Here is a 25865-nt window from a genome sequence, read left to right as displayed (position 1 = left end):
TCTCTCTCTCACCATGACTCCCACCGTCTCTCCGTCTCCCTCTCTCTCAATCATTCACACCAGCTCTCTCTCTGTCTGTCTCTCACAATCTCTCTCGCCCTCTCTCCCTCTCTCTTAATCTCTCAATGTCTTTCTCACCATCTCTCTCACCATCTCTCCCTCTGTCTACCTCTCTCTCTGTCTGTCTCTCTCTCTCTCTCACTATCTCTCTCTCCGTCTCCCTCTCTCTCAATCTCTCTCACCATCTCTCTCTCTGTCTCCCTCTCTCAATCTCCCTCACCATCTCTCTCTGTCTCTCTCTCTCAATCTCACTGTCTCTCTCTCTCTCTATCAATATCTCACCATCTCTCTCTCTGTCTCCCTCTCTCAATCTCCCTCACCATCTCTCTCTGTCTCTCTCTCTCAATCTCACTGTCTCTCTCTCTCTCTATCAATATCTCACCATCTCTCTCTCGCTCTCTCTCTCCCTCTCTCATTTTCTCTCACCATCTTTCTCTCTCTCTCTCCCTCTCTCTCAATCTCTTTCAATCTCTTTCACCATCTCTCTCTCTCTCCCTCTCTCTCAATTTCTCTAACCATCTCTCTCTCTCTCTGTCTCTATGTCTCAATTTCTCTCTCTCGCTCTGCCTCTCTCTGTCTCTAGTTGAACACCTGACTGATGTCAGTGATACGCCATCATCTACATCATACATTGGCATATCCCACGTCTTAAACCATTTTACTACACTTCCCCCAATCAACTAACCCACTTTCAGTGACGACATGAACCTATGCCTTTAACTCTCAACATTGCGTTTCTGTGGCTCCCTTTTTACAGCCACAGGTTTGAGCCAAATCCAGCCCCTCCTGTACCCACACCACTCCCCCACCCCTCTCCCCCACAAGTCACAGCCCCGGGGGATTCAATCACCCACAGAATTCTGGGCCCTGAGGCACGGTGTCTCGGAGGCAGGTGTGGGTGTTCCTCCCACGTCTGGCAGGACATGATCCTTCGTGGAATGGGAGAGCACGTCAGCAGCCATTCCTGGAAGCAGAGTATAGCTCATGGGGTGTCCGAGCTGCAAGAGACTGGTGTAGGATCCCACCTCCGAGACCCAGGCTGTCTGTTGGCTGTCACTGGCTAATGAACAATCGCAGAGGTTTAGATGTGCCTGAACAGTCACTGGTTATGAACGTCACTTCAGACAGACACACAAGGCAACAGGCTTTCCCCAGTCTAAGGCATGAGTTTCCCCTCCCCCACCCTTCACCAGGCGTATCTACCAATTAGGGGCAGGAGCAGGCCACTCAGCCCCTCCAGCCTGCTCCGCCATTCAATACGATCGTGGCTGACCCGACTGTGACCTCAGCCCCACATTCCCGCCCACCCCCCGATAACCTTTCACCACCCATTCTCCTCCCCTCCCTCTGAATCGGGCAACCCCTTATTTTTAAACAGTGACCCCAAATTCTAGATTCTCCCCCAAGAGGAAACATCCTCTCCACATCCACCCTCTCAAGACACCTCAGGACCTTATTTGTGTCAATCAAGTCACCTCTCACACTTCTAAACTCCAGTGGATACGAGTCCAACCTTTCCTCATAAGACAACCCACCCACTCCTGGTATTAGCCCAGTAAACATTCATGGAACTGCTCCCAATGCATTTACATCTTCCCTTAAATAAGCAGACCAATACCGTACACAATACTCCAGATGTGGTCTCATCAGTGCCCTGTCCAACTGAAGCATAACCTCCCTACTTTTGTATTCAATTCCTCCTCACAATAAACGATAATGTTCTATGAGCTTTCCTAATTACCTGCTGTACTTGCAGACTAACCTTTTGCAATTCATGGACTAGGACTCCCGGATCCCTCTGCATCTCAGAGCTCTTCAATCTCTCACCATATATATAATGTGCTTCTCCTTTATACTTCCTGCCAAAATGGACAATTCCACACTTTCCCACATTATCCGTCATGTGCCGGGTCTTTGTCATGTGACTCTTACATCATCATGGGGTGGGCGGTACTGTCCCTCCCGTCCCACGTGTTAACCCTTTCAACCCCAAGCACCTTAACATGACAAAGACAATGAAGGCTCTGCAAGGGAAGACTCACCTCAGAGGGAAGACTGGAGAACATCGACCTTCGAGCGTGTGGGACTAGAAGGGGATGTGGTGGCGTAGTGCTATTTTCACCGGACTGTTAATCCAGCGACCCAGGATAATGCCCTGGAGACGCAGTTTCAAATCCCAACACGGCAGAGGGTGGAATTTGAATTCAATAAAAATCTGGAGATTAAGTGATCATGAAACTATTGGCGATTGTCCTAAGAAACCCATCTGGTTCACTAATGCCCTTGAGGGAAGGATATATGCCACCCTTACCTGGTCTGGCCTACACGTGACTCCAGACCCACAGCAATGGGGTTGACCCTTCAATGTCCTCTGAGCAAGGGCAATAAGGGATGGGCAATAAATGCTGACCAAGCCAGGGGTGTCCACAGCCCATGAACTAATAAATAAAATCTCATGGACACCGGCAAAGAGCTGTTATGGAAGTATAATCATTCCTCATAATATTATTGTGATTTATTGTAAAATTAAGTGTTTTCGTGGGGTTTGGATAGTTTCTCTGTGTTCAATTGGCTTGGAGACAGCTGGTCTGGAGGCTAAGATTCATGAAAAGAAGCTCGGTTTGAAATAGGTAAACATGGCTGAAGTTTTAGAATGTGCGGTGAGGAGAATTGGCATTTTTAGATCAATCAGAGTAGTTTGAATTTCAAAGAGACGGTGGGATGTTTACGCCTTGCCAGAGAAGCGAGGCCAAGCAGTGTGTTTATTTTTCCCAATGGTTACTGATAGTATTAGCACCATAAAGAGATTTATATTATGCGAAAGGTAAAGATCCAATGACTTATGGGAACAATGGGATTTACAATAAAAGGGAGAAACATGTATAAAGGAGAAGAAGCTGTGTGTCACAGAGAAAGGCATTGCAAGATCTCCCAGAAGTGTGAAAAGCCTCCAGCATTAAGCTGCTGTCTACAGAAACTGAAGGTGGGAAAAGCCACTTTGGATTCTACTGTCCAGCGTAATGTGGTGATTTGCCTGGATCTGTTTAAAATCAAATTGGTTTTTCCTCTTGCCTTAATGGGGGTGTAGCTGGAAGCTCGATTAATTAGGGGCTTTTTGGAGTTATTACAGTAGTAATTTGTAGACCTGTGTATGTGCTTGCAATCATTTCACTTGTTAATGAACGTTTAATTAAGGTTTGTAAAAAATCTTTCAAGTCTTGGTGAACTTATTGTTACTGAATTCAGGGCAGGCATCTCGAAATAAAATACAAATTGCAAAACAGTTGTGACCGCATGATCAGGATTCCCTCGTGGATTTGATCTGCCTGGCACACATCATCTGCTGTGTCATAACAGAGCGTCGGGAGAGGAATGGTTAAAGCAATAGTGCGTAGGTTAGTGTATGAAGGAATTGAGAAGTTGGGAGCAGTATTGCAAAGTTGGAGATCTTGTACACGTGTCTGAGTTGGTAGGTTCCTCAGAACGAACTGTTCCGGACAGGAGAGAAACAGGCAAACTGTACTTCTGTCTCTCACCAACTGTCCGTACGCAGAAGGTGTTTTGAATTCTTTGTGAAGTGTGTTGTGGTGTGTTTTCCCAAACCCTCAGTGTGTCTGATCCACTTTACTAATCACTCACAGCAAACTCACATTATGATCAGCTCAGGTTAGTTTATTTACATTTAAAACCCGGGGCAGGAATGTTCACAACATCACACACACTCACGCAACTCACACCACATATATACACAACACATACACTCACACACACAGAGATACACACAAACACACACTCACACAAACAAATACTCACACAAAGAAACACACAAACATACACACACAAACACACACAACAAACACACAAAAAAAACATGCACCCACATGCACTCGCACACACACAGACGCACACATACACAGACACACATACGCACACACACATACACTCACACACAGACACAGTAATGGAGGATAGAAAAAGGAAACATTTACAACTATGGATAGTAACAGTACAAGAACCACGGAGATAAAAATGAGTTCACATGGTTTCCAGAGTCTGAGAAGAAAAAAGTCCAAAGGGTATTTCCGATGTGACCGAGTTTAATCCTGAGTCCAGTGGGAGCTTACTGCACGCAAATTGAATGCCTCGTTTCTGATATGACAACTATGGAAACACTGTAAGGAGTTGCTTCTTTGGCTGCAAAAGCAGGTTGGGGATCTCCTGAGTTAGTGAAAGTTGCTAGAGAAATGCAGGACATCTGTCCTGTTACATTTCGCTGGATTTATAATGGGGTTTTCCAATGTCAACTGTCATGCTGTCATTCCCGCCTCCCAACACTGGTGGCGCTGCAGTAGGCTCCTCCTGAGGGAGAAGGGGAACAGATGAACTTTCACCTTACGGACGTAGCCTCGGGCAGTCGGGGATTGTGGGGAAGGGAGGAGGGGCTGGGGATCTTTGGACAATCCTGACACTCTCGTTCTGTGATAAAAACAAAAAACTACTGCGGATGCTGGAAATCCAAAACAAAAACAGAATTACCTGGAAAAACTCAGCAGGTCTGGCAGCATCGGTGGAGAAGAAAAGAGTTGACGTTTCGAGTCCACACGACCCTTCAACAGAACTGAAGGTTCTTTTGAAGGGTCATGTGGACTCTCGTTCTGTGTCCCAGTCTCTCTTCAGGAACAATATTTCTCAATATCAGCTGCCTCGACGCAGGGCAGTGCCCTTTTCTCACAGATGAAACGGAAGGGATTGGAACATCTGTAATCATTCCATCCACTGGTTCTGATAATGGCGCAGTTTTCATTACCATTCCAATTATTCGGTTCACCCTGACCCCATCGAGTAAGACTAGGAATTGGGGAAATAAAAAATACCGATAAAAATCCTGCACAGAATCAACAAGATTCCTATAGCCCTGTACAAATCCCAAACTAATCCCACTGTCCCTGCTCTCTCCCCATAGCCCTGTACAAATCCCCAACGAATCGCACTGTCCCGCTCTCTCCCCATAGCCCTGTATCAATCCCAAACTAATCCCACTGTCCCACTCTCCCCATAGCCCTGTATCAATCCCAAACTAATCCCACTGTCCTGCTCTCTCCCCATAGCCCTGTATCAATCCCAAACTAATCCCACTGCCCCGCACTCTCCCCATAGCCCTGTATCAATCCCAAACTAATCCCACTATCCCGCTGTCTCCCCATAGCCCTGTACAAATCCCCAACGAATCGCACTGTCCCGCTCTCTCCCCATAGCCCTGTATCAATCCCAAACTAATCCCACTGTCCCGCTCTTTCCCCATAGCCCTGTATCAATCCCCAACTAATCCCACTGCCCCGCTCTCTCCTTATAGCCCTGTATCAATCCCAAACTAATCCCACTGTCCTGCTCTCTCCCCATAGCCCTGTATCAATCCCAAACTAATCCCACTGCCCCGCACTCTCCCCATAGCCCTGTATCAATCCCAAACTAATCCCACTATCCCGCTCTCTCCCCATAGCCCTGTACAAATCCCAAACTAATCCCACTGCCCCGCTCTCTCCCCATAGCCCTGTACAAATCCCCAAACTAATCTCACTGTCCCGCTCTCTCCCCACTGCCCTGTATCAATCCCAAACTAATCCCACTGTCCCGCTGTCCTCCCCATAGCCCTGTATCAATCCCCAACTAATCCCACTGTCCCGCTCTCTCCCCATAGCCCTGTATCAATCCCAAACTAATCCCACTGTCCCGCTGTCTCCCCATAGCCCTGTACAAATCCCCAAACTAATCCCACTGTCCCGCTCTCTCCCCGTAGCCCTGTATCAATCCCAAACTAATCCCACTGTCCCGCTCTCTCCCCATAGCCCTGTATCAATCCCAAACTAATCCCACTGTCCCGCTCTCTCCCCATAGCCCTGTATCAATCCCAAACTAATCCCACTGTCCCGCTCTCTCCCCATAGCCCTGTACAAATCCCAAACTAATCCCATTGCCCCGCTGTCTCCCCATAGCCCTGTATCACTCCCCAAACTAATCCCACTGTCCCGCTCTCTCCCCATAGCCCTGTACAAATCCCAAACTAATCCCACTGCCCCGCTCTCTCCCCATAGCCCTGTATCAATCCCAAACTAATCCCACTGTCCCGCTCTCTCCCCATAGCTCTGTACAAATCCCAAACTAATCCCACTGCCCCGCTCTCTCCCCATAGCCCTGTATCAATCCCCAAACTAATCCCACTGTCCCGCTCTCTCCCCACAGCCCTGTATCAATCCCAAACTAATCCCACTGTCCCGCTCTCACCCCATAGTCCAGTACAAATCCCAAACTAATCCCACTGTCCTGCTCTCTCTCTCTCCATGCGACGCTGGGACTCACCTCACTGGGGTCCCATCCACCCATTTCCAGTATCCTTCAGTCTCTCGATCTGTTAGTCCGATCCAGTAAGTCTCAGGATTGATAGATTTCTTTATGACATTCTGTAGCACATATAATGATATAGTGTCACCAGTTAGTATTACTGCCTTAATTCACACACAGTCATTCATATCCTCATGGACACACACTCATATACACACACACACACACATATACACACACACAAACACGCTCACACACACAGAGACACAGACACTCACACACTTGCCCTCACACAGACACACTCTCTCTCACACACACTCTCTCACACACACGCACACCTGATACACAAAATGCCCCAAACCCTTTCTCAGGAAATTCTCCCTCATTCCCTCTGATTAAATATCGGGAAGACTGAAGCCGTTGTTTTCCGTCTCTGTTCCAAACTCCATCCCCGAGTTACTGACTCCATCCTGGGAACTCTCTGAGTTGTGTTTAATCTGGAGATGGGATTCCCACCTCATATCCACATCGTCACCAAGACGGCCTCTTCCCAGCTCCGTAACATCGCCCAGAACCACCCCGGGCTCAGCTCATCGACTGCTGGAACCCTCGTTCATGTAGTGTAGAGGGAGCTTTACTCTGTATCTAACCCCGTGCTGTACCTGTCCTGGGAGAGTTTGATGGGGACAGTGTAGAGGGAGCTTTACTCTGTATCTAACCCCGTGCTGTACCTGTCCTGGGAGTGTTTGATGGGGACGGTGTAGAGGGAGCTTTACTCTGTATCTAACCCCGTGCTGTACCTGTCCTGGGAGAGTTTGATGGGGACGGTGTAGAGGGAGCTTTACTCTGTATCGAACCCCGTGCTGTGCCTGTCCTGGGAGAGTTTGATGGGGACGGTGTAGAGGGAGCTTTACTCTGTATCTAACCCCGTGCTGTCCCTGTCCTGGGAGAGTTTGATGGGGACGGTGTAGAGGGAGCTTTACTCTGTATCTAACCCCGTGCTGTCCCTGTCCTGGGAGTGTTTGATTGGGACGGTGCAGAGGGATATTTTCTCTCTATCTCATTCTCACAGATGCGTCTGTCATTCTCATCTGTTCCTGTTCTGTATTTATGATGATGAGGTGTGAATTTTTGGATTCACAAAGTCGTTTTGCCGAGTCCCAGTTTACTTCATCTGTTGAGAATTTATAGCAAAACAAAAACAGAATTACCTGGAAAAACTCAGCAGGTCTGACAGCATCGGCGGAGAAGAAAAGAGTTGACGTTTTGAGTCCTCATGACCCTTCAGCAGAACTTGAAGGGTCGTGAGGACTCGAAACGTCAACTCTTTTCTTCTGCGCCGATGCTGCCAGACCTGCTGAGTTTTTCCAGGTAATTCTGTTTTTGTTTTCGATTTCCAGCATCCGCAGTAGTTTTTTGTTTTTATCTATAGAATCTATAGCAATGTTGATTATGAAATTTCCAACCGCTCGGACAGGGAGACTCTGCAAAATTATAAAGGCTTAATTCAGAGAAATACCTCGTAACATTAGGAACAGGAGGAGGCCATTCAGCCCCTCTCGAGCCTGTTGCACAGGAACAGGAGGAGCCCATTCGGCCCCTCTCGAGCCTGTTACACAGGAACAGGAGGAGGCCATTCAGCCCCTCTCGGGTATTTTACACCATTCTATTGGATCTGTTCTGTATCTTAACTCCCTCGGTTCCGTGTCCCTCCATCCCCAACAACAATCCCTCAATCTCAGTTTTGACGATTCCCTTTGACCTCCGGCCCCCACAGTTTATTTCGGGGGTTGGGGGGGAGAGTTCCTGATTTCCGCTCCCCTTTCTGTGAAGAGGTGTTTCCTGATGTCCCCCCTGAACGTCCTGGCTCGAATTTTAACCTCCTTCCCGCTTGTTCTCGACTCCCCCTCCCCGGCTCCCCCCACAACCCACCGGATCAGAGGAAATAGTTTCTCCCCATCGACCCAATCGAATCTCTTTATTGCTTTCAACGCCTCGGGTCCGGTCGCCGTGGTTTCACCTGTAGGCCTCAGGCTTCAAGTTTGGATCGACCACCTGCACCTTATCCAATCCCTTCAATCTGTCAGACAGACCCCACCCCCCCGATCGATTCATCCCCTCGCCTGTCCCAAACTCCGGGAGGCAGAGGCCGGGATAGTGCGGCCTTCCTCCGCTTGGAGATTGAGGCCTTGACTGAAGGATGGGGAGGATGGGGGTGGGGAGTCAGGGGGTGGGGGCGGGGAGTCAGGGGGTGGGGGCGGGGAGTCAGGGGGTGGGGGCGGGGGCGGGGAGTCCGGGGGTGGGGGCGGGGAGACGGGGTGGGGGTGGGGGTGGGGAGACAGGGGGTGGGGGTGGGGAGACAGGAGGTCGGGGCTGGGGGTGGGGAGACAGAGGGTGGAGGTGGGGAGACAAGAGGAGGGGATGGGGAGACAGGGGGTGGGGGTGGGGAGACAAGAGGAGGGGATGGGGAGACAGGGGGTGGGGGTGGGGAGACAAGAGGTGGGGATGGAGAGACAGGGGGTGGGGGTGGGGAGACAAGAGGTGGGGATGGGGAGACAGGGGGTGGGGGTGGGGAGACAGGGGCTGGGGGTGGGAAGACAGTGGGTGGGGGCGGGGAGACAGGAGGTGGTGGCAACCCCAAAGGGGCAGAGCGTGGGATGTTGGAGGAGGGGGCAGGAGTACGGCCGGCAGCTCCCACTCACCTGAACAGCTTTGGAGCATTGGGCAGAGCGATCGCGCTGTCTCGGACAATTTCTGGAACTTTCCATCCAGCTTTGTCAGGTTCTGCAGGGCAATGGCCAAGGTCCGGTTCAGGGGGTCAGCACCACCGCACTCCTTGTTCATCTGTAGAATTGAGAGACAGAGGCAGAGTGAGTGATAGTGTGGGATATATCAGAGTGCTACAGCGAGGGGTGCGGGATATATCAGAGTGTTACAGTGAGGGGTGTGGGATATATCAGAGTGCTACAGCGAGGGGTGTGGGATATATCAGAGTGCTACAGCGAGGGGTGCGGGATACATCAGAGTGTTACAGCGAGGGGTGCGGGATATATCAGAGTGTTACAGTGAGGGGTGTGGGATATATCAGAGTGCTACAGCGAGGGGTGCGGGATACATCAGAGTGTTACAGCGAGGGGTGCGGGATATATCAGAGTGTTACAGTGAGGGGTGTGGGATACATCGGAGTGTTACAGTGAGGGGTGTGGGATATATCAGAGTGTTACAGTGAGGGGTGTGGGATGTATCAGGGTGTTACAGTGAGGGGTGTGGGATGTATCAGGGTGTTACAGTGAGATGTTCCTCCCCGTACCGTGGACTGAGAGACCTGTAATAATTGCGAAGTTGCAGATTAAGTCAATGAGTCCGACCACGATGGGACATCTGGATTTTTTTGATCTTTTTCCTCTAGCTGTTTCCTGCCCAGTTTTACCTGGAATAGAGAAGTAAAGATTGACCCATGTTGAGCAGCCTGTGTAACTGCACGGAACAGACAATGGTGACGTATCTACCCCCCTTATCGAGAGAAACAACAACCACGTTACTCGTTTATATCCCTCGTTTCACATCCCAGCACAGGGTACAGGAGGGTTATCAAAGAGAATCGAACACCGAGTCACACAGGGAGATATTAGGGACAGGAAACCAAAAGCTCAGACACAGAGATCAGTACAAGGAGCATCTTAAAGGAGGAGACAGAGAGACAGAGAGAGAGAGAGGGAAAGAAGCAGAGAGTGAGGCAGAGAGAGAGAGGATGGGAGAGCGAGACAGAGACAGTGATCGAGACAGAGAGGGAGAGGCGGAGAGGTTGTGGGAAGCAATTTCAGAGTTTAGGCCCCCAGGCAGCTGAAATCCCAGCTGCGAATGGCGGAGCGATGGTAATCGGGGAACGCACGAGAGGCCGGAATTGGAGGAACACCAAGAACTCAGGGGGTTGTAGGTGGTTGCAGAGATAGGGAGGGGTGTAGTGGCTGGAGGCGGTTACAGAGATAGGGAGAGGTGTAGTGGCTGGAGGAGGTTACAGAGATAGGGAGGGTTGTAGGGGCGGGAGGAGGTTACAGAGATAGGAAGGGGTGTAGGAGCTGCAAGAGGTTACAGAGATAGGGAGGTTTGTAGGTAATGGAGGAGGTCCAGAGATGGGGAGGGTTTTATGGGCTGGGGCAAGTTACAGAGATAGGGTGGGGTGTAGGGTCTGGAGGAGGTTGCAGAGATAGGGAGGGTTGTAGGTACTGGAGGAGGTTTACAGAGATACGGAGGGGTGTCGTGGCTGGAGGGGTTTACAGAGATAGGGAAGGTTGTAGGTAATGGAGGAGGTTACAGAGATAGGGTGCGTTATAAGCGCTGGAGGAGGTTACAGAGATAGGGTAGGTTGTAGGCGCTGGAGGAGGTTACAGAGATAGGGAGGGGTGTAGGGTCTGGAGGAGGTTAAAGAGATAGGGAGGGTTGTAGATAATGGAGGATGTTACAGAAATAGGTAGGGTTGAAGGGGCTGGAGGAGGTTACAGAGATAGGGAGGGTTGTAGGTACTGGAGGAGGGCTACAGAGATAGGGATGGGTGTAGGGTCTGGAGAAGGTTACAGAGATAGGGTGGTTTGAAAGGGATGGAGGAGGTTACAGAGTTTGGGAAGGTTGTCGGGGTTGGAGGGGGTTACAGTGATAGGGAGGGGTATAGGGGCTGGAGGAGGTTACAGAGATACGGAGAGTTGTAGGGGCTGGAGGAGGATACAGAGGTAGGGAGGGGTGTAGGGGCTGGAGGAAGTAACAGAGATAGGGAGCATTGCAGGGGCTGGAGGACAATACAGAGCTAGGGAGGGATGTAGGGGCTAGAGGAGGTTACAGAGATAGGGAGGGCTGTAGGGGCTGGAGGAGGTTACAGAGTTAGGGAGGGTTTTAGTGGCTGGAGGAGGTTACAGAGATGGTGAGGTGAATCCCTTCACCCTTCACCACGTCCCTCCCCTCGACTACCCTGAACCATTTTGACCTCTGACCCCATACTCCCAGGTTGACTGACCTTTGCCCGGGGTCACCTCTGGGCCGTGGTTCTGCTGCGGACTCCACGGAGTGAAGTTGACTTGGGCGTAACTTGGACTCTCGTGGGTGAACAGGAACCGAGAGAGATGGAGCGAGGGAGTGAGAAGCAATGAAGTACGTGAGGACAGTTTGGTCAGTACGTGTGACGTAGGTGGGAAGCAGAGGACAACGACAGAGCAACAACACGCACACCGACATATCACTCAGATCTGGAGAACGCCAAGACCTAACCAGAACGTAGCCAGGTGCTTCTTGAATTCTTGCTTTACCAGCTACAGGCAGTTGACACGTAAATGCGACTTAGCAAAGACTTAATTCACCAATAGAACAAGTGTAACACAAAACAAGCAGGCATGGAAACCGAGGAACAGCAGGCACATAGATACGGTGTGATCATCACGTGGCTGAGGTCTAACAGAAAAACAGCTAAGATACAACGGATGTGTGATGGACGTGTAAGCGAAGTGTAATTGAGACGTAACACACATGCAACTAAGAAGCAAGTGACACACTACAGGAGTACAACAGGGACAGGACTCATGCTTAACTGTGATGTTACTACGATGCAATGGAAACGGAACTGAGATGTAAATGACAGGGAAGAGGGGCGTCGCACAGTTGTGACAGTCAGAGGGTATTCGATTTCCAAACAGAGATTAGCAGACCCATAACTAAGGTCAAACAGATACGTAACTAACGTGTAACAGGCAGAGAGGAGATGGATCAGGTACGATATTGACTCAGGTGTAACTTAAGATGAAACTGAAAGAATCGGGCTATCTAATGCATCATGTAAAACACAATTGAGAAACGACTAAAGTGCAGCAGGTTTGACACAAATAAGTATCTTACGACTGACATACGATATCTGTAACTAACCTGTTGTACGGACCTCAGATGTCCCGGAGGCAGGAAGAAGATTCAGCTCCGCATACAAGATCTCCGGATCGTCTGGAAAACGGAAACAGAAACTATACAATGGATGAGAGTTAGATACAGAGTAAAGCTCCCTCTACACTGTCCCCATCAAACACTCCCAGGACAGGTACAGCACAGGGTTAGATACAGAGTAAAGCTCCCTCTACACCGTCCCCATCAAACAATCCCAGGACAGGTACAGCACGGGGTTAGATACAGAGTAAAGCTCCCTCTACACCGTCCACATCAAACACTCCCAGGACAGGTACAGCACGGGGTTAGATACAGAGTAAAGCTCCCTCTACACCGTCCACATCAAACAGTCCCAGGACAGGTACAGCACAGGGTTAGATACAGAGTAAAGCTCCCTCTACACCGTCCACATCAAACACTCCCAGGACAGGTACAGCACAGGGTTAGATACAGAGTAAAGCTCCCCCTACACTGCCCCCATCAACCACCCCCAGGACACGTACAGCACTGGGTTAGATAAAGCTAAAGCTCCCTCTACACCGTCCCCATCAAACACTCCCAGGACAGGTATAGCACGGGGTTAGATACAGAGTAAAGCTCCCTCGACACTGTCCCCATCAAACACTCCCAGGACAGGTACAGCATGGGGTTAGCTACAGAGTAAAGCTCCCTCTACAACGTCCCCATCAAACACACCCAGGACAGGTACAGCATTGGGCTAGATACTGCATAAAGTTCCCCCTCTCTCTCAATCTCACTATGTTCCCCCCTCTCACTCCCTCTCACTCTCACTCTCAATCTCTGTCACCATCTCTCTGTCTCACTCACTCTCAACCTCTCCATTTGTCTGCCTCTCTCTTTCTGAATCTCTGCCTCTCTCTCTCCCGCTCCGTCTCTCTCTCTCCCTCCATTGAACAGTTTAACCTACGTTCACTGGGGGCTGTCGTGTTGTTTTTGATGTGTCTCACATTCATGTAGTCGGTGTCCTGCTCCATGGTTTGTGTCTGAGGGGTCTCTCTCCTCCGTTCCTGTCCTGTCTGCTTCTCTATCTCTCTCAGATGTGTCTCAGTCTTTCCTCAGACTCAATGTCAGGGTGAAAACTTCCTTAAAAATGTTTCTGCCTCTTGGTTCCATTTCACAATGACACTTCCCCGGAGATCAGAATGAGAGGCTGGTTGTACTGACTCCAGGGGCAGCAGTTCCTCTCTCTCAATCTCTCTCACCATCTCTCTCTCTGTCTCCCTCTGTCTCAATCTCTATCACCATCTCTCTCTCTCTGTCTCCCTCTCTCTCAATCTCTCTCACCATCTCTCTCTCTGTCTCCCTCTCTCTCAATCTCTCTCATCATCTCTCTCTCTCCCTGTCTCTCTCTCTCTGTCTGACAGTCTGTCTCTCTTTTCCATTCCTTTTTATTCTGTCTTTGTCTCTCAGTTTCTCTATAATTTTCATTTTCTTTCTGTCTTTCTGGCTCTCTTTCTCTATTGACCTCTTTTACTGACCCTCCATCTGTTCCCCGACCCGTCAGTCTCTCTCTATCCCTCTCTGTCTCCCTCTTTCTTTCACTCTCTCCCTCTCGCTCTCTCTCCCTCTCGCTCTCCCTCTCTCTCTATCCCTCTCTCTATTGAACAGTTTAACCTACGTTCACTGGGTGCTGTTGTGTTGTTTTTGATGTGTCTCATATTCATGTAGTTGGTGTCCTGTTCCATGGTTTGTGTCTGAGGGGGTCTCTCTCCTCCGTTCCTGTCCTGTCTGCTTCTCCTTCTCTCTCTCAGATGTATCTCAGTCTTTCCTCAGACTCGATGTCAGGGCAAAAACTTCCTCAAAACTGTTTCTGCCTCTTCGTTCCATTTCACAATGACACTTCCCCGGAGATCAGAATGAGAGGCTGGTTGTACTGACTCCAGGGGCAGCAGTCCCTCTCTCTCAATCTCTCTCACCATCTCTCTCTCTGTCTCCCTCTCTCTCAATCTCTCTCACCATCTCTCTCTCTGTCTCCCTCTCTCTCAATCTCTCTCACCATCTCTCTCTCTGTCTCCCTCTCTCTCAATCTCTCTCACCCTCTCTCTCTCTGTCTCCCTCTCTCTCACCATCTCTCTCTCTGTCTCCCTCTCTCTCAATCTCTCTCACCATCTCTCTCTCTGTCTTCCTCTCTCTCAATCTCTCTCACCATCTCTCTCTCTGTCTCCCTCTCTCTCAATCTCTCTCACCATCTCTCTCTCTGTCTCCCTCTCTCTCAATCTCTCTCACCATCTCTCCCTCTCTCTCCCTCTCTCTCAATCTCTCCCACCATCTATCTCTCCCTCTCTCTTCCTCTCTCTCTCTCTCTCTCCCTCCCTGTCTCCCCACCTCTCTCTCTCTCTCTCTCCCCCCCTCTCTCTCTCCCTCTCTCTCTCTCTCTCCCTCTCTCTCTCTCTCCCTCTCTCTCTCTCTCTCCCCCCCTCTCTCTCTCTCTCCCTTTCTCTCTCTGTATGTCCCTGCAGTTTGTGGGTTGGCTTCTCCCTACCCCCAAATACCCCCCCTCACCCCGTCTGTGATACAAGGAGGGCAGCGCCCGAGAGCTCGAGTCCAGCTTGTTGGTGCTTCTCAATGTGGGGGTTGTTGTTGAATTTGTTGGTGTTTCTCAATGTTGAGGTTGTTGTTGAATTTGTTGGTGCTTCTCAATGCTGAGGTTGTTGTTGAATTTGTTGGTGTTTTTCAATGTTGAGGTTGTTGTTGAATTTTGAGGTTGTTGTTGAATTTGTTGGTGCTTCTCAATGTTGAGGTTGTTGTTGAATTTGTTGGTGTTTTTCAATGTTGAGGTTGTTGTTGAACTTGTTGGTGTTTTTCAATGCTGAGGTTGTTGTTGAATTTGTTGGTGTTTTTCAATGTTGAGGTTGTTGTTGAATTTGTTGGTGCTTCTCAATGTTGGGTTTGTTGTTGAATTTGGTGTTTTTCAGTGTTGAGGTTGTTATTGAATTTGTTGAGGTTGTTGTTGAATTTGTTGGTGTTTTTCAATGTTGAGGTTGTTGTTGAATTTGTTGGTGTTTTTCAATGTACACATAGGCACAAATTCTAAAAGAATATTACTCTGGGGTGTTTCCAGAGGACTTGAGAATTGCAAGCGTTACCCCCTTGCTCAACACAGGGTGAAAAGATAAACGCAGCACCTACAGGCCGGACAGTTTAACCTCGACGGTGGGGAAGCTTCTGGAAACAATAACCAGGAGAAAATTAAATCATCACAAGGACAGACGCAGGAGAATTAAGGAAATCTGGCACGGATTTGTTCAGGGAAAATACTGTTTAAACAACTTGCTGGAGTTATATTGATGAGGGAAGAGAGAGGGTCGATGAGGGTATCACTGTAGATGTGGTGCACATGGACCTCCAGAAGGCATTCGATACAGTGCCACACAACAGGCTTGTGAGCAAAGTTATAGCCCATGGGATGAAAGGGATAGCAGCAACGTGAATAGATAGGGAGAAACTGTCCCATTAGGGGAAGGAGCGAGGACGAGAGGGACACAGATTTCAGTTAATCGGTAAAAGAAGCAATTGTGTTTTCCTGCTCATTGTGGTCACTTCCTGGATAAACATCAGGACACCGGACACACCTAAGGGATTGGATACAGCAAAAGTGCGTAGGCTGGTGTATGAAGGAATTGAGAAGTTCGGAGCAGTATTACAAAGTTGGAGATCTTGTACATGTGTCTGAGTTGGTAGGTTCCTCAGAATGAACTGTTCCGGACAGGAGAGGGACAGGCAAACTGCACTTCTCTCTCTCACCAACTGTTCGTACGCAGAAGGTGTTTTGAATTCTTTGTGAAGTGTGTTGTGGTGTGTTTTCCCAAACCCTCAGTGTGTCTGATCCACTTTACTAATCACTCACAGCAAACTCACATTATGATCAACATGGGTTAGTTTATTTACATTTAAAACCCGGGGCAGGAATGTTCACAATGTCACACTCACACTCACACACACACACAACTCACACACCACATATACACAAACACCCACACTCACACGCGGACACATACAGACACTCACACAAGCAAACACTCATACACACAAACACAGACATATACACACAAACATACACATACAAAAATACATACACATACAGACACACACAAAAAAACATTGCCCCACGCACACACACGCAAACACACACACACACAGACACACACATATACAGACACACATACGCACACACGGATACACACAAACACTCACACACAGGCACAGTAATGGAGGATAGACAAAGGAAACTTTTACAACTATGGACAATAACAGTACAAGAACCACAGAGATGAAATTGAGCTCACATGATTTCCAGAGTCTGAGAAGAAAAGAGCTTACTGCACGCAAATTGAATGCCTCATTTCTAACATGACAACTATGAAAACATTGTAAGGAGTTGCTTCATTGGCTGCAAAAGTACATTGGGGATCTCCTGAGTTAGTGAAAGGTGCTAGAGAAATGCAGGGCTTCTGTCCTGTTACATTTTGCCGGATTCCTGCCTGGATTTATAATGGGGTTTTCCAATGTCAACCTTCACGCTGTCATTCCCCCCTCCCACCACTGGTGGCGCTGCGGGAGGCTCCTCCTGGGGGAGAAGGGGAACAGATGAACTTTCACCTTTCGGACGTGGCCTCGGGCAGCCGGGGATTGTGGGGAAGGGAGGAGGGGCTGGGGATCTTTGGACAATCCTGACACTCTCGTTCTGTGTCCCAGTCTCTCTTCAGGAACAATATTTCTCAATATCAGCTGCCTCGACGCAGGGCAGTGCCCTTTTCTCACAGATGAAAGGGAGGCGATCGGTACAACTGGCATCATTCCAGCCGTTTATTCTGATAATGGCGCAGTTTTCATTACCATTCCAATTATTCGGTTCATCCTGATCCCATCGAGTAAAACTGGGAAATGGGGAAATAAAAAATACCGATAAAAATCCAACACATTCCTGCACAGAATCAACAAGATTCCAACAGCCCTGTACAAATCCCAAACTAATCCCACTGTCCCCGCACTCTGCCTATTGCCCTGTATCAATCCCCAAACTAATCCCACTATCTCGCTGTCTCCCCATAGCCCTGTATCAATCCCCAAATTAATCCCACAGCCCCACCCTCTCCCCATAGCCCTGTATCAATCCCCAAATTAATCCCACAGCCCCACTCTCTCCCCATAGCCCTGTATCAATTCCCAAATTAATCCCACAGCCCCACTCTCTCCCCATAGCCCTGTATCAATCCCCAAATTAATCCCACAGCCCCACTCTCTCCCCATAGCCCTGTATCAATCCCCAAATTAATCCCACAGCCCCACTCTCTCCCCATAGCCCTGTATCAATCCCCAAACAAATCCCACTGCCCCGCACTCTCCCCATAGCCCTGTAACAATCCCCAAACTAATCCCACTGCCCCGCACTCTCCCCATTGCCCTGTATCAATCCCAAACTAATCCCACTGCCCCGCTCTCTCCCGATAGCCCTGTATCAATCCCAAACTAATCCCACTGTCCCGCTCTCTCCCCATAGCCCTGTATCAATCCCAAACTAACCCCACTGTCCTGCTCTTTCCCCATAGCCCTGTATCAATCCCCAAACTAATCCCACTGTCCCGCTCTCTCCCCATAGCCCTGTATCAATCCCAAACTAATCCCACTGCCTCACTCTCTCCCCATAGCCCTGTATCAATCCCCAAACTAATCCCACTGCCCCGCTCTCTCCCTATAGCCCTGTATAAATCCCAAACTAATCCCACTGTCCCGCTCTCTCCCCATAGCCCTGTATCAATCCCAAACTAATCCCACTGCCTTACTCTCTCCCCATAGCCCTGTATCAATCCCAAACTAATCTCACTGTCCTGCTCTCCCCATAGCCCTGTATCAATCCCAAACTAATCCCACTGCCTTGCTCTCTCCCCATAGCCCTGTATCAATCCCCAAATTAATCCCACTGCCCCACTCTCTCCCCATAGCCCTGTATCAATCCCCAAACTAATCCCACTGTCCCGCTCTCTCCCCATAGCCCTGTATCAATCCCAATCTAATCCCCCTGTCCTGCTCTCTCTCTCCATGCGACGCTGGGACTCACCTCACTGGGGTCCCATCCACCCATTTCCAGTTTCCTTCAGTCTCTCGATCTGTTAGTCCGATCCAGTAAGTCCCAAGATTGTTCTCGACAGATTTATTTATGAAATTCTGCAGCAGATATAATGATCTGGTGTGAACAGTTAGTTTTATTGCCTTAATTCACAGTGACACAGAAAACACACACACAAACACACACGGACACACTCACTCACTCACACACACACACAGGGACACACACACTCACTGACACACACAACTGATACACAAAATGCCTCAAACTCTTTTCTCAGGAAATTCTCCCTCATTCCCTCTGATTAAATATCGGGAAGACTGAAGCTTTGTTTTCCGTCTCTGTTCCAAACTCCATTCCCGAGTTACCGACTCTTTCCTGGGAACTCCCTGAGTCTGAACCAGACTGTTCACAGCCCTGGTGTCATGTTTAATCTGGAGATGGGATTCCCACCTCATATCCACATCGTCACCATGACGGCCTCTTCCAAACTCCGTAACATCACCCAGAACCACCCCGGGCTCAGCTCATCGACTGCTGGAACCCTCGTTCATGTAGTGTAGAGGGAGCTTTACTCTGTATCTAACCCCGTGCTGTACCTGTCCTGGGAGTGTTTGATGGGGACAGTGTAGAGGGAGCTTTACTCTGTATCTAACCCCGTGCTGTACCTGTCCTGGGAGTGTTTGATGGGGACGGTGTAGAGGGAGCTTTAATCTGTATCTAACCCCGTGCTGTACCTGTCCTGGGAGTGTTTGATGGGGACAGTGTAGAGGGAGCTTTACTCTGTGTCTAACCCCGTGCTGTACCTGTCCTGGGAGTCTTTGATCGGGACGGTGTAGAGGGAGCTTTACTCTGTATCTAACCCCGTTCTGTACCTGTCCTGGGAGTGTTTGATGGGGACGGTGTAGAGGGAGCTTTACTCTGTATCTAACCCCGTGCTTTCCCTGTCCTGGGAGTGTTTGATGGGGACGCTGTAGAGGGAGCTTTACTCTGTATCTATCCCCGTGCTGTACCTGTCCTGGGATTGTTGGATGGGGACGGTGGAGAGGGAGCTTTACTCTGTATTTAACCCCGTGCTGTACCTGTCCTGGGATTGTTGGATGGGGACGGTGGAGAGGGAGCTTTACTCTGTATCTAACCCCGTGCTTTCCCTGTCCTGGGAGTGTGTGATGGGGACGGTATAGAGGGAGCTTTACTCTGTATCTAACCCCGTGCTTTCCCTGTCCTGGGAGTGTGTGATGGGGACGGTGTGGATGGAGCTTTACTCTGTATCTAACCCCGTGCTGTACCTGTCCTGGGAGTGTTTGATGGGGACGGTGTAGAGGGAGCTTTACTCTGTATCTAACCCCGTGCTGTACCTGTCCTGGGAGTGTTTGATGGGGACGGTGTAGAGGGAGCTTTACTCTGTATCTAACCCCGTGCTGTACCTGTTCTGCGAGCGTTTGATGGGGACGGTGCAGAGGGATATTTTCTCTCTATCTCATTCTGACAGATGCGTCTGTCATTCTCACCTGTTCCTGTTCTGTATTTATGATGATGAGGTGTAAATTTTGGGATTCACGTTGTAGGTTTGCCGAGTCCCAGTTAACTTTCTTTGTTAAGAATTCAAAGCAATGATGATTACGAACTTTCCAACCGCTCGGACAGAGAGACTGCAAAATTGTAAAGACTTAATTCAGGGAAATACATCGAAACATTAGGAACAGGAGGAGGTCGTTCAGCCCCTCTTGATCCAGTTACACAGCAACAGGAAGGGGCCATTCAGCCCCTCTCAACCCTGTTACAAAGAATCAGGAGGAGGCCCATACAGCCCGTCTCGAGGTGAGGTTTGTGGGATATATCAGAGTGTTACAGTGAGGGGTGTGGGATATATCAGAGTGTTACAGTGAGGGGTGTGGGATATGTCAGAGTGTTACAGTGAGGGGTGTGGGATATATCAGAGTGTTACAGTGAGGGGTGTGGGATATGTCAGAGTGTTACAGTGAGGGGTGTGGGATATATCAGGGTGTTACAGTGAGGGGTGTGGGATATATCAGGGTGTTACAGTGAGGGGTGTGGGATATATCAGAGTGTTACAGTGAGGGGAGTGGGATATATCAGTGTTACAGTGAGGGGAGTGCGATATATCAGAGTGTTACAGTGAGGCGTGTGGGATATATCAGAGTGTTACAGTGAGGGGTGTGGGATATATCAGAGTGTTACTGTGAGGGGTGTGGGTATATCAGAGTGTTACTGTGAGGGGTGTGGGATACATCAGAGTGTTACAGTGAGGGGTGTGGGACATATTAGATTGTTATAGTTAGGGGTGTGGGTTATATCAGAGTGTTACTGTGAGGGGTGTGGGATATATCAGAGTGTTACTGTGAGGGGTGTGGGATATATCAGAGTGTTACTGTGAGGGATTTGGGATATATCTGAGTATTGCAGTGAGAGATATGGTATATATCATCGTGTTACAGTGAGGGGTGTGGGATACATTAGAATATTAGGGAGAATGGTGTAGGACATATCAGAGTGTTACACTGAGGAGAATCGGATATATAAATGTGTGACAGTGAGGGGAATGGGACATATCACATTGTTACTGTTTGGGGTGTGTGTTATATCAGAGTATTACAGTGAGGGGTGTGGTATATATCAGAGTGTTACAGTGAGGGGTGTGGGATATATCACAGTGTTACAATGAGGGGTGTGGGTTATATCAGAGTGTTACAGTGAGGGGTGTGGGATATATCAGAGTGTTACAATGAGGGGTGTGGGATATATCAGAGTGTTACAGTGATGGGTATGGGAGATATCAGAGTGTTACAATGAGCGGTGTGGGAGATATCAGAGTGTTACAGTGAGAGGTGCCTAATATATCAGAGGTGTTATAGTGAGGGGTGTGGGATATATCACAGTGTTACAATGAGGGGTGTGGGATATATCAGAGTGTTACAGTGAGGGGTGTGGGAGATATCAGAGTGTTACAATGAGGGGTGTGGGATATATCAGAGTGTTACAGTGAGGGGTGTGGGATATATCAGAGTGTTACAGTGAGGGGTGTGGGATATATCAGAGTGTTACAGTGAGGGGTGTGGGATATATCAGAGTGTTACAGTGAGGGGTGTGGGATATATCAGAGTGTTACAGTGAGGGGTGTGGGATATATCAGAGTGTTACAGTGAGGGGTGTGGGATATATCAGAGTGTTACAGTGAGGGGTGTGGGATATATCAGAGTGTTACAGTGAGGGGTGTGGAATATATCAGTTTTAGTGTGAGAGGGTTTGAATGTATGAATAATCTACGCTGCTGATTTAAACCTAGAGAGATGTTGCTGCTTCTCCCTTTAAAGTCTGACCTCACAAACTGAGGGTTTGGGTAAACGCACCACAGCCTATTTCCAACATGAAAACACCCCTGCTTACGGACAGAGGGTGAGAAAATAAAGGAGCTCAGTATAACCTCCGTTCACTCTCTGTAACAGGTTCAGTGTGAGGTTCAACTTCCTACCTTGGACTCCCAGCCCTATTGCAATAGCCAAACTGATGATTAAGACAATGAAGCAGGCGATGCCAAGATGTGTTGAAGTTAGTGAGCTTCTTCCTCCAGCTGGTTCCTGCCCAGTTTTACCTGGAATAGAGAAGTAAAGATTGGCCCATGTTGAGCAACCCGTGTTACTGCACGGAACAGACAATGGTGACGTATCTACCTCCCTTATCGAGAGGAACAACAACCACGTTACTCATTTATATCCCTCGTTTCACATCCCAGTGCACGGTACAGGAGGGTTATCAAAGAGAATCGAAGACCGAGTCACACAGGGAGATATTAGGGACAGGAATGCAGAAGCTCAGACACAGAGATCGGTACAAGTAGCATCTTAAAGGAGGAGAGAGAAACAGAGAAATTGAGGCAGAGGGAGAGAAAGAGAGAGATAGATAGATAGGCGGAGAGGTTCAGCGAGAGTTTTTTGCAGTTTCGGGCCCAGGCAGCTGAAGGATTCGGGGAACAACCATAGGTACAGAGTAAAGCTCCATCTACACTGTCCCAATAAACACTCCCAGGACAGGTACAGCACGGGGTTAGATATAGAGTAAAGCTCCCTCTACACTGTCCCCATCAAACACTCCCAGGACAGGTACAGCACAGGGTTAGATACAGAGTAAAGCTCCCTCTACACCGTGCCCATCAAACACACCCAGGACAGGAAAAGCACGGGGTTAGTTGCAGAGTAAAGCTACCTCAACACCGTCCCCTTCAAACACTCCCAGGACAGGTACAGCACGTTGTTAGATGCAGAGTAAAGATCCATCTACACTGTCCCCATCAAACACTGAGGACAGGTACAGCACGGGGTTAGATACAGAGTAAAGCTCCCTCTACACTGTCCACGTCAATCACTGCCAGGACAGGAACAGCATGGGGTTAGATAAAGAGTAAATCTCCCTCTACAGCGTCCCCGTCAAACACTCCCAGGACAGGTACAGCACGGGGTTAGATACAGAGTAAAGCTCCCTCTACACCGTCCCCCATCAAACACTCCCAGGACAGGTACAGCATGGGGTTAGATACAGAGTAAATCTCCCTCTACACCGTCCCCATCAAACACTCCCAGGACAGGTACAGCACAGGGTTAGATTCAGAGTAAAGCTCCCTCTACACCGTCCCCATCAAACACTCCCAGGACAGGTACAGCACTGGGTTAGATACAGAGTAAAGCTCCCTCTACACCGTCCCCATCAAGCACTCCTAGGACAGGTACAGCACGGGGTTAGATACAGAGTAAAGCTCGCTCTACACCATCACCATCGAACACACCCAGGACAGGGACAGCACGGGGTTAGATACAGAGTAAAACTCCTCCTACACCGCACCCATCAAACACACCCAGGACAGGGACAGCACGGGGTTTGATACAGAGTAAAGCTACCTCCACACTGTCCACATCAAGCACTCCTAGGACAGGGACTGCACGGGATAAGATACAGAGTAAAGCTCAGTTGAACATGTCCCCATCAAACATTCCCAAGATTGGTGCAGCACAGGGTTAGATACAGAGTCAAGCTCCCTCTACACTGTCCCCAACAAATTCTCCAGGGACAGGGACAGCGCGGGGTTAGATACAGAGTAAAGGTCAGTCTAACATGTCCCCATCAAACACTCCCAGGACAGGGACAGCATGGGATAAGATACAGAGTAAAGCTCAGTCGAACATGTCCCCATCAAACATTCCCAAGATTGGTGCAGCACAGGTTTAGATACAGAGTAAAGCTCCCTCTACACCGTCCCCATCAAACACTCCAAGGACAGGTACAGCACGGGGTTAGATACAGAGTAAAGCTCCCTCTTCACTGTGCCCAACAAACTCTCCAGGGACAGGGACAGCGCGGGGTTAGATACAGAGTAAAGGTCAGTCTAACATGTCCCCATCAAACACTCCCAGGATAGGTGCAGCACAGGGTTAGATACAGAGTAAAGCTCCCTCTACACCCTCCCCATCAAACACTCCCAGGACAGGTACAGCACGGGGTTAGATACAGAGTGAAGCTCCCTCTACACTGTCTGCATCAAACACTCAGGACAGGTACAGCACGGGATCAGATACAGAGTAAAGCTCCCTCTACATCGTCCCCTTCAAACACTCCCAGGACATGTACTGCAACGGGTGATATACAGAGTATAGCTCCCTCTACACCGTCCCCATCAAACACTCCCAGGACAGGTACAGCACGTTGTTAGATACAGAGTAAAGCTCCCTCTACACCGTCCCCATCAAACACTCCCAGGACAGGTACAGCACGGGGTTAGATACAGAGTAAAGCTCCCTCTACACCGTCCCCATCAAACACTCCCAGGACAGGTACAGCATGGGGTTAGATACAGAGTAAAGCTCCCTCTACACCGTCCCCTTCAAACACTCCCAGGACAGGTGCAGCACGGGGTTAGATACAGAGTAAAACTTCCCCTGCACTGTCTTTATCAAACTCTCTATCTCACTTTCTGTCTCTCTGCCTCTCTTTCTCTGTTTCTGTTTTTCCATCTCTCTATGCATATTTGTCTCTCTCACTCTCCCTATCTTTCTTTCTCTCTCTCACTCTTGGCATTCTCTCTCTCGTTCTTGCTCTATTTCTCTCTCTGTTTCTCCATCTCCACCTCTCTGTCTCTCTCCCTATCTCGCTGTCCCTCTCCTTGCATCTCTCTCTCTCTCTCCCTCTATTGAACAGTTTAACCTATGTTCACTGGGGGCTGTTGTGTTGTTTTTGATGTTTCTCGTATTCATGTAGTCGGTGTCCTGCTCCATGGTTTGTGTCTGAGGGGTCTCTCTCCTCCGTTCCTGTCCTGTCTGCTTCTCTCTCTCTCTCAGATGTGTCTCAGTCTTTCCTCAGACTCGATGTCAGGGCGTAAACTTCCTCAAAACTGTTTCTGCCTCTTGGATCCATTTCACAATGACACTTCCCCTGAGATCAGAATGAGAGGCTGGTTGTACTGACTCCAGGGGCAGCAGTCCCTCTCTCTCAATCTCTCTCACCATCTCTCTCTCTGTCTCCCTCTCTCTCAATCTCTCTCACCATCTCTCTCTCTGTCTCCCTCTCTCACAATCTCTCTCACCATCTCTCTCTCTGTCTCCCTCACTCTCAATCTCTCTCACCCTCTCTCTCTCTGTCTCCCTCTCTCTGTCTCTCTCACCATCTCTCTCTGTCTCCCTCTCTCTCAATCTCTCTCACCCTCTCTCTCTCTGTCTCCCTCTCTCAATCTCTCTCACCATCTCTCTCTCTCCCTCTCTCTCAATCTCTCTCACCATCTCTCTCTCTGTCTCCCTCTCTCTCAATCTCTCTCACCATCTCTCTCTCTGTCTCCCTCTCTCTCAATCTCTCTCACCATCTCTCTCTCTGTCTCCCTCTCTCTCAATCTCTCTCACAATCTCTCTCTCTGTCTCCCTCTCTCTCAATCTCTCTCACCATCTCTCTCTCTGTCTCCCTCTCTCTCAATCTCTCTCACAATCTCTCTCTCTGTCTCCCTCTCTCTCAATCTCTCTCACCATCTCTCTCTCTGTCTCCCTCTCTCTCAATCTCTCTCATCATTTCTCTCTGTTCCTCTCTCTCTCAATCTCTCTCACCATCTCTCTCTCTGTCCCTCTCTCTCAATCTCCCTTTCTCTCCCTCCCTCTCTTTCCCTCTCTCTCTTCTCTTTTTCGCTCTCACTCTGTCTCTCTCTCTCTGTCACTCTCTCTGTCTCCCCCTTTCTCTGAATCTCTCTCTCTATGTGACTCTCCCTCACTCCCCCGACTCTGTCTGTCTCTTTCCCTTTTTATCTCTCTACCTGCCTCTTTCTCTCTCTGTTTGTCTCTCTCTCTCTGTCGCTCTCTCTCTCTCTCTCCCCCGTTCTCTGAATTTCTCTGTCTGCCTCACTCCAACTCTCTCTCTCCCTGTCTCTGTCTGTGCCTTTCCCTCTTTCTCTCTCTGTCTGTCTCTTTCT

General features: G+C 49.1%; 1 pseudogene; it reads right to left on the bottom strand.

The window, feature by feature from the left end:
• LOC144675667 (CD209 antigen-like protein 2) overlaps positions 1-13368 on the bottom strand; it is a 53449-nt pseudogene extending 40081 nt beyond the window's left edge.
• Positions 13369-25865: the final 12497 nt, after the last annotated feature.

The sequence above is a fragment of the Cetorhinus maximus genome, unplaced genomic scaffold (genome assembly GCF_964194155.1).
Source record: "Cetorhinus maximus unplaced genomic scaffold, sCetMax3.hap1.1 HAP1_SCAFFOLD_1088, whole genome shotgun sequence".
NCBI lineage: Eukaryota > Metazoa > Chordata > Chondrichthyes > Lamniformes > Cetorhinidae > Cetorhinus > Cetorhinus maximus.
Note: the sequence above shows the minus strand (reverse complement) of the source record. Positions and strands in the feature narration are given on the sequence as shown.